Source organism: Periplaneta americana, chromosome 5 (genome assembly GCF_040183065.1).
Source record: "Periplaneta americana isolate PAMFEO1 chromosome 5, P.americana_PAMFEO1_priV1, whole genome shotgun sequence".
Classification (NCBI taxonomy): Eukaryota; Metazoa; Arthropoda; class Insecta; order Blattodea; family Blattidae; genus Periplaneta; species Periplaneta americana.
The window spans coordinates 82,609,373-82,619,225 of NC_091121.1; positions in this window are offsets into that span (position 1 = coordinate 82,609,373).

The following is a 9,853-nucleotide window of genomic DNA, read 5'->3' on the forward strand; positions in this document are numbered from 1 at the left end:
GAGAATCCTAGTCCACATCTGCTGAATCTTTGTGCTCGGCCTTGCAGTCAAAATTCCAAGGCATACAAATGCAAAAGTGTTATTAATGCTGACCTATATGTTTTGCTATTTAAAATAATATGTAAGAAGTACTATTATTCTGGCATGTTATACTGGGCATTTTCTTTTCCTAAAGTGTGAGTACATCATTCTATCGAAAGTTAATAATTCCAAATTCTTGTTTTTCAAAACTTAAAAAAATGAAGTGTTTACTTATGAAATCGAGAGATTGCTTTCATGATTTAATAATCCATAAGCTTTTTTTTTTAACTGCTCGAGTTAGATATCCGTGCCTTAATCTGCCACATGAAAGCTATCATTTTTACTGCTATTCTGACAATAATCGTTTTTAGTTTCTCCTGTGTAGTTTATTAAGATCGAGGTATTAAATTTTGAAAGTAAGCTCTTTATAAATTGGCCTACGATGAAAACATAACACTAATAAATATTGAGTATAAAGTATCAGAATCTGAATTAATTACAGGTGAACTATGGAAATGTTGCACACTTTCACCATTATACTTTAAAATCTTTATGTTAGTAAAATTACAACGCAATGGAAGGCAGACATTAACTATAGAATACAAATAAAAACTAAAAAAAATAGGTATAATTAAACACATTACATTTGTAACAATCAGATTTTAATTGTACAATCGAAAGATAAAGTCATAATTCAGTTAATATTAAAGAATTTTGAATTTTAATACATTCATACATAAAATAAACATCATGGCATTTAAAAGTGAATACCTCATTCGTAGCAAAATATTACTTAATATTTTCATTTTAGAATAAGCAAATAACTTTACTGTACATATCTCTGTTGCATTTTGTCCTATGAAGATGGGAAAGATGGAATGCAAAAAAAGAAAAGTTATAAAAGTAACAAGATTCATAAGTAATAATTTTAAATCTACAACTCTCCAGAAAAATACTAAACTAAAACTCTCCAACTCTCTTATTATTTTTGAAGTGAAGCATAAAGACTTAAACAGCAATATTTAAAAAGAATTAAATGTGCAGGAATGCGCTGCATAAGGAAAACTTCAGGATAAACATTGTAGGATAGAAAAGAAAGTGTAGAGATATTAAACAGTTTGAAAGTTACTCTCATGTTAGAACAAAGTGGTTTGAACATATTAATAGAATGGAAAATTCAGAATTACTGCAACAAATGCTAACTTCCTAGACACTTGGGAAACGAAGCTTGGGAAAATACCTAAAATAAGTTGGCTTGCGGGCATAATGGGCCACTTGGCCAAATTTTTCTAATAGATGACGAAATTTTTCGCAATTCAATATTTCTACTATGTTATGAATCGAATTTCCGTTTATTGTTTATATTCTTGAACAATAATTCAAAATATGTGCATAACTTCGAATATTTACAATGCACTGTAATCACAGCGCAACTTTAATTTCCAACTTTGGATAACGTCAAAAGATATAGCCTACTACATGTGACATCATTGTGCGGTTTAAGTAGACGTTTGCAACTAATTTTACAAAAAAATTCAAGTAACCAACTTCTGGTTTGTAGGCTACATTCAGTACACGAGTAATAGCCACATTCGCCATTATTTGTGGGCCTCTTCATAAAAATCTCAATTTAAAAGTGATGGAGGTATTAGAAAATGTTAGTAGTTTCTAATAATAGTCCAATTAAATTTATTATTAATAGTAAACAATACTGTGGATCCAGATCATTGGGAGGGAATTGACACAGATATGAAAGGCAAGAGACACCAGATCTTGGGACTTACCAGATACTCATCTGGAAATGGGACCTGGTTCTGTCAGGGCTGAGGTAGGATGATTCATCTTTGTAACTTTACACTTTTGTTTTCCACATTTATATCTGTAATAATTTGTAATTGAGATATGACGTCATGTACATTGGCATCCTGCCTGAACATCCTGACTGACCACCTGGCGGTGTGATTTCCCTAAACCAGGGATGGCAGTAGGATAAATGTCAAGGCAGTGGATGGCGATCCTGACCACATTCTTCCCGATCCTTATCTCACGACACCTGCGAACACATCTGCAGACGACCTTTGAAGACCTTGGTCATTAGGAGGACACTCTGCACAATAGTTCTAGATTGCACAACAACAATAATAATAATAATAATAATAATAATAATAATAATAATAATAATAATAATAATAATAATAGACATGCATGCATACATACATACATACATGCATACATACATACATACATACATACATACATACATACATACATACATACATACATACATACATACATACATACATACATACATACATCAAAATTAATATATAGAGTGGACGCACAGTTAGTTGAACGACTAGAACATTGGCTTTCTAAGCTGACACCCTTCGAATCCCGGTGGATACCAGTGGAAATTGGTATGGATAAAGACTGTGTTGGTGGTAGATTTTCGAGTGATACTCCGTTTCCTTTCCAGGCATTAAACCACTGCATAATTTATAAAATTATCACTATCATATGGAGTAACGTAATCACCTCCCATGGCGAACGGAGGGCAACGCTATGGCGGCAAAGGGTCTACAGTTGCGGCGCGCCACTTCTAGAGGGAGAAGCAAAGCCATGTACCCGTCATTGGATAGAAAATAGTCTAAAATTTGCCGACAGGAGCAATAGATTTTATAACTGGTCAACACGGAATAGGCTACCTTCAACGACATAGTTAGGAGTTGGAATACAATGTTATATAGCAGGGACTAACAAACAGAATTAGATTTCCGAATTTCTGAATGAGTATAATCATATTCGCAATAGAAACTCAGCACTACGGCCTATATAATGACATGGAAATAGTAATTACAAAACTATTCTAATAAGAAAACTATACTTTTTCTCTCTAACAATCCGTGAGTAGAATTTTTAATAACAAGAACAATAATAATGAATAGAATTTTTAATAGTAATAATAATAATAATAATAATAATAATAATAATAATAATAATAAATTAATAAAAATAACCCTACGTCATAACCATTAAGTCACATCATGTTTCAATCTGAATTGCTTCGGCATTTTCTTTGTTCGTTTGCATTCTAAATTCTAGATGAACTTTGAATACCTACCTTTCTTGTGATATTTATTAAATGCCTATAATAAGAGCTGCAGTAAATTTTGATGGCAATAATACGTGAGAGAGCTAAAAGGTTTGGAACTCACATTCTTTTCAAATTCTGCATTCTCTTTCAAAATTTTAGAAAACAAATGAAACTAAAAGAACTGTTTCTTAACATTGTAGCAGATATTTAAATTTATCACCAAAAGAAGAGAGATTACGCCACTAGTAAGTATGCAATGCGAGAGAGTTAATTATTCTGAATTGCAAACCAATTCGGAAATGAAGCATTATTTGGACTTTCTCTTCGTAACGAAAAGGAAGGCCGATTTATGTACGAGAATTAGTCATGCATACTTCCTGGGCATAAAGTTTATAACACAAAGTAACCAACCATTTGAGTGTTCATTTATCTGCAGTTATTATAGTTATAATATAGGTCTATGTGGAAGTAGTTCACACTTGATATTTAAGAGAGGGAAAAGGATATCTCGAAGGTAAATAAAATAAAATTATAAAAAGAAAGAAACAAATAAGTGAAGAAGAAGTAAAGTGAAGATAGGTAAAAAAATAAAGAGAAAAATAACTCCATAAATGCTTAAGTACACATTTGATATTTAGCGAAGAAAAGAAAAAGAACTAAATAGAAAACTACCACATGATAAAAAAGAGAGAAAAATAGACAAAAGGAAAGAAAAGCAAAAGCAGAAAGAAACCAAAATTAAATATCTCTTTATTAAACTTATATATCTTTATTTAATATTTTAGGAGAAAAAGATAATGAGAAAAATAAATATGCAAAAGAGAGAAAAGAAACAGAAGAAGGATATAAGGAAGTAAGTGAAAACATTAGTATAAAAAGAAATTGGATAATTCGACATTGGATAATTTGAATTATTGCGTAATTCAAATAAATTTTATTCTCCTTGAATTTATATTAACACCAATGTCAAAAATTCACTTTTTAAGTCTAATTTTCGAAGCTACATTTTCTTAATTCGAAGCTAGGATTTCGTTGGTTTCAAGGAAAATAATTCCATAATTGGAATTCTAGACAAGTCCAAAAGATTTTCGTCGAAATATAGTTACTAATTATTCCAAGAATTCAAAATCTATTCCTGATCTTCATAATGATCAACAGATAGTGAAACATAAACAGATTGTTGTGTTGCTTGTGTTAACAGACTTCCTACTCTTATCCAGTGACTGACTGTAGGTAAGAGCAACAGGAGGGATGGTTTGCAGGTGTATGTGTGCCCTTACTTTTTTTCTGAAGATGACACAGGCTTAAAGCCCATTCACAATGTTATGATATGATATGTTAAATGATGTATTTCGTCACAGCACTTTTTTACACGTAATGGTGTACCTCACATTTCTGTATCCGGTGCCACCATTAACATATTATTACAATAACACATTATTTGCAGTACACGTCTACACAAATACTCCCAATTACCCTATGTACCTTTTTTGTTACTTGGTCAATCTCCCCTTCAGTATTTCTCCTACATTTCATTTGCTATTGTCTATTTGTTCATTAATCCTAATATATCTAATATTATATACTCCTTTCAAACCCCCCTTTTTCCTCTAATTACTATTCACTAAAATCTCAATTTCAATTTTTCTCTATAAATTATCATATTGTATTATTTATCCTATTTGTTCTTTGACCTTTTCTCCTATCTTTCTCTTATGTTCATTTAATGTTCCAATGTTCAAATGTTAGTACTATTTTTATGCTGTCACTTTTTCACTTCTCTTAACCCTTTCTCACTATTTTCACTCATTCCTATTTGCGCTCACTTTCACTTTCTCACTATTCTGCTTACACCTAATCCTTTGTCACTATTCTCACTTCCTATAAATACTTATATTTTATTCTACACATCTGCTTATACACTTCCTCTCTCCCCTATACTTCTCGATCTTTTCCAGTTTCACTTTACTTGCACTTTTTGATCACATCCCCACATTTTTTTAAACATATCAAATACTGTACCTCTGCTATATCCTCAGCTGTCGCAGGTTCTGACCTTTCTTTACTGTTCGTCTCTGCCTTATTTCTGTCTTTGTCTTTCTTTCTATTTATTTCTTCTTCTATTCCTCTTTTATCCCCCCCCCAAGCTTTCACTTTCACATACTAGATTTCCACTTACACTTGCACCCTTATTCTTTTCACTACTTTCTTCCCTATCACTTCCTGACGCTTGGATTCTCTTTTTATCATCCCTCGCCTTTTTTCTAGCGCCCGTGTTCCTCCATTCACAATGAAAATTAAGCGTAAACGTAAGAAAATAAAACTTAAACGCGTAAAATTACTGGGATATAGGCATTCACAACGAAAGACGTAAACCTAAGTAACAGCAAATCAGAAAAGAGAACAAATAAAAGGATGACAGTTGATTCAAAATGGCTACTTGTATCGTTCTTGTTATAGTTTATTTTCGACTGACAATCATCACCTGTAATAAAATGCAGAATTTTCTTATAAAATAAAAATTACAATTTCAAAGTACCCGTATTTTCTGATTCGACGACATTTATGATAGACGCAATAATAAAAACAAATAATTAAATCGTTGTAAAACGTGATAAAAAGAAATAGGTTACGTCCGTACATTAATATAATTAATTCATTATTTGACATCCATGTAAAACATATATTGTTTAATTTCACAGTTCAATTCAAATGAAATTGATTCTCACATATTTTATCTTTTAACGCTGCATCTTTGTGTGACTTGATTTTCTTGTCATACAAATAGGAATGTGTCTGAGAAAACGCAACAACGACGTCATTATGCAACTACGAACAACAGCAGTGCGTTCTGATTGGCAGCTTTTTTACGTTTCGCATAACAGTAAACGCAAAAGCTTGGAGCTCGCAGGCTTCTATGTTAACGTTTAATTGAAAGTTTACTTTTGTTTACGTGTTCCATTGTGGACGGTTCCATTATATTACATAGCATCTAGCTTTTGTGTTTACGTTTAATTTTCATCGTGAATGTACCTTTACGTCGCAGTCTGAGGCTTATGTTGCCGACCTCCTTATTGTTGGATGATTATGTAAGCCATTAGGACCTCATTCCTGTGCGTACCTGATTCACTGCTTGGTGCCAACTTATCGATTCAATTACATCTCCCAGGTCTGTCAGAGTCCGTGTGAACAGGAACGCCCTTCCATCTCCCTGTCGATATTCTGCAGCCTTTTCAGCTTAATGTCGTCTGTTCGCTTGTAACATACTACATCATGCTGCATCTTATATTCACCTGAAAATAGCATTACCGTATATACAGAGTCATTCACGAGAATTTACCGTCCTTTACAGAGCTTATTTCCGAAGACATTCTGAGCAAAAAATGCCATATAAACATGGGTCCTATTCTTAATACTTACAGAGTTACGTTTCGTTATTGGAACGCATTGCTGTGAACGCGTGATCTTGGTCAGCGTGCAGTCAGCAGCCAGCGCGAGCGCTACGGAAATCAAAGATAGCCATATGCAGTTACGAAGAGCGACGAGTGCCGTTCACAAGCGTGCGGCCAAGTGTACTCAAGCGGACGGCGACATTTTTTAAAATGTGTTGTAAACTCTCCAAGACTGTAAATTAGGATGCAAAATTGAACTGCAAATAATTAAGTTGGTGGAAGTGGTGTGATTTGTTATACCTAATTGTTGTGGTAAGTGCGTAAGAATAATGTAATTTTCTAGTTAAAAAATAGAAAAAAAATGTCTGTACGAAGCAACTAAGGAGTTCACAGCACATTTTTAGCTTCATAATACTTGCCAATGAAAGAAATGATACTTCTGAATGGTTCATTCTCTATTTGTATTATTCTTTTAGCTTCAAACTAAAGAAAAAACATATTTTATAAACAAATTTAAATTAGTGTAACTTTGAAAATATTGAGAATAGGAACTATGTTTAAATGAAATTTTTTGCTCTTCAGAAATAAGCTCAGTAAAGGACGGTAAATCCTCGTGAATCATCCTGCTACACAGTTCACAGGACCGACGCCGTCCTTTGTGGAAGCCACTCCGTCTCCCTGAATCTATGCAACTCCCTCAGAAAGATGCCATCTGTTTTTAAGTCATGGTACTATGTCCGTTGCATCTCCTAGTCAACCTGAAACTGTTAAAGATGATAGATGAAGTTGAATTTATTGAAGCGAAATGAGTTCGGAGTCCAACACTGCTTCAATTAGTTGAGGCGTAAAACTCGCAAAATTCCCAACCGGATAGCTTGTCCACGCCAAATACTCTTTATATTGTTTTCTGAAATTGTAAGAATATTTTAGAAACATTGATTGTCTGAAGGAGACCGTAACAAATATACACCCGGTAGTATCAATTTCCACTTGCGGTTTTTGATGCGTGGGAACATCACTTATTAAAAACGGGCGAAAATACGGGCAGAGGAGATGTGGACTTAATAACGTTTTTAAGGTCAAGGGTATCGGCTTGTGAAGGCCTTCGTAATACCTGCCAAGCGTAACCGAGTGGGATCTTCGGAAGTGACTCAGCGAGGCAGTTACTAACGTGTTAGAAAGGATCAGTTTTATTGCCGGTTATCTCTGTGCATGACCAAGTCGTTTTGAACGCTGTTGAGAAGGTTTAGTGTCATATTTATTGTTAATGCCTTTGCTTTGCTGCGTCTTATCTTCTTGATACCCATTACTATAACTTAAACTTCGCCTTGGAAACTTTTACGCCAAGGTATACTTAAAAAGATGTGCCAACATTGTAATTAAGTCTTTGGAATACATTGAATTTACTTTCAAATTCATTCGAGGGCGATGGTTTTCTAAAGAGTCGCCATAGTTTTTTTTCTTTTTCTCCCCCCCCCCCCACGAATAGATAGGAAAATAAAGTGCGCCTCATTTAAAACTTTACCGTTCAGTGACACTTCCTAAACTACACGCAGCTGAGGTAGTGGCTCGCGTCATGAGGCCCGCATGATGGTCGCAAAAGATCTATTAGACATTACTTATCATTGCCATTAATTTTTATTACATTAAAATGCAAATAAAATAAGAGTAATTTTATTTAAACATAGTCACCAGCCATAAAAGTTGGTATTTATTTTTGTTTTCGCGAAGATATACCTTCATGGGTGAAACATAAATGATGTCAATAATTTCAGAAGGTTATTCTTTGAGATATTTCAAACGAAAAAACTTAATATAATTTTGCTCGTTTTTACTTCCTTTTCGAGATAAAAATTGTTTTATATGAAACATTTCATAGCGTGTTTTGGGAAAGCCATTGACTTAATTCCCAATATGCTCAGTCAATTTAAAAGAGCATTGTATCGTGATAATAAATGATTGACATAATTTTAATTTTGTCTTTTAAATGTGGAGAAATCAGATCCGAATAAATGCAACTTTCCGTTTTGGAAAGGAATTTTAAAATGCTCGGATCAAATTTCTACACATGTAAAGGGCAAAACTAAAATTCTTCAAATTATTTATTATCGTAATACACTGCTCTCTTAAATTCACTGAGCATATTGGGACTTTAATCAATGGCTTTCCCAAAATACGCTATGAAATGTTTCACGTAAAACTTTTTTTTTCTCAAAAAGGAAGAAAACAGAGAAAAATTATATTTAACTTTTTTTCTAATATCTCAAAGAAAAACCTCTTGAAATTAATGACATTACTTACGGTTCGCCCTGTATAATTTTATTAAGCCTTTGGAATACACATATTTTACTTCGGAACACATTCGAGGGCGGTGAATTTGTAAGGATTCGCCATAGAAGCGTTGATTTCTGGAGGTTTTCTTTTTCATTGTGAACATGTAGAAAAATAGAGTGCGCCAATTTTAAAACCTTAATGGAGGGGGAACGGAACTGACCACCTCGCCCCATTATTTCTTGGCTTAGTTCCTCCATTAGTGATACCTTATTGGTGTCAAGAAGTTTCAACCTCTCTTCGGACAGTTGACTGAAAAACACATCATTAAGTGGCACATTCTCACTGCACGCAGCTGAGTTAATTCCAAATAATAAATATAATTCCATCTACCAAAATTCAATATTCATGAAATCGCCATTAATAAACAAACATCCCCAATCCGATTAGATAAAGCAGTAATTATTTTTTATTAGGATATTTTGGGACGCTGTATCAACATCTAGGTTATATAGCGTCTGAATGAAATGAAGGTGATAATGGCGGTGAAATGAGTCCGAGGTCTAGCACCGAAAGTTACCCAGCATTTGCTCGTATTTGGTTGAGGGAAAACCCCGGAAAAACCTCAACCAGGTAACTTGCCCCGACCGGGATTCGAACCCGGGCCACCTGGTTTCCCGGCCAGACGCGCTGACCGTTACTCCACAGGTGTGGCCTAGCAGTAATTATACCCGGATTATAATATAGTGGCATAAAATCTCTTAAGCATTGCTTATCATTACTATTACTTGTTATTTAATTAGAAATAAAAATACAATAAAGACCTTTATCTAAAAACACTCAGCAACCTCAAAGATGATGTAAATGTTGATAGTCTATTCGACATTTCGAAACAGCTTTATCAATATTGAAAAGTTGGTAGTATTTAAGAAAAAAGTTGTTTATCAAAATTCTTTCCTCTCTTTATCGAATGTAAAATAGAGAAAGCATAATATAATACATATAGTCAACCATACTTACAAAGCGATCCAAAACACAAAACGTACAACGTCATAGATTTGATCTAAGAACGTCG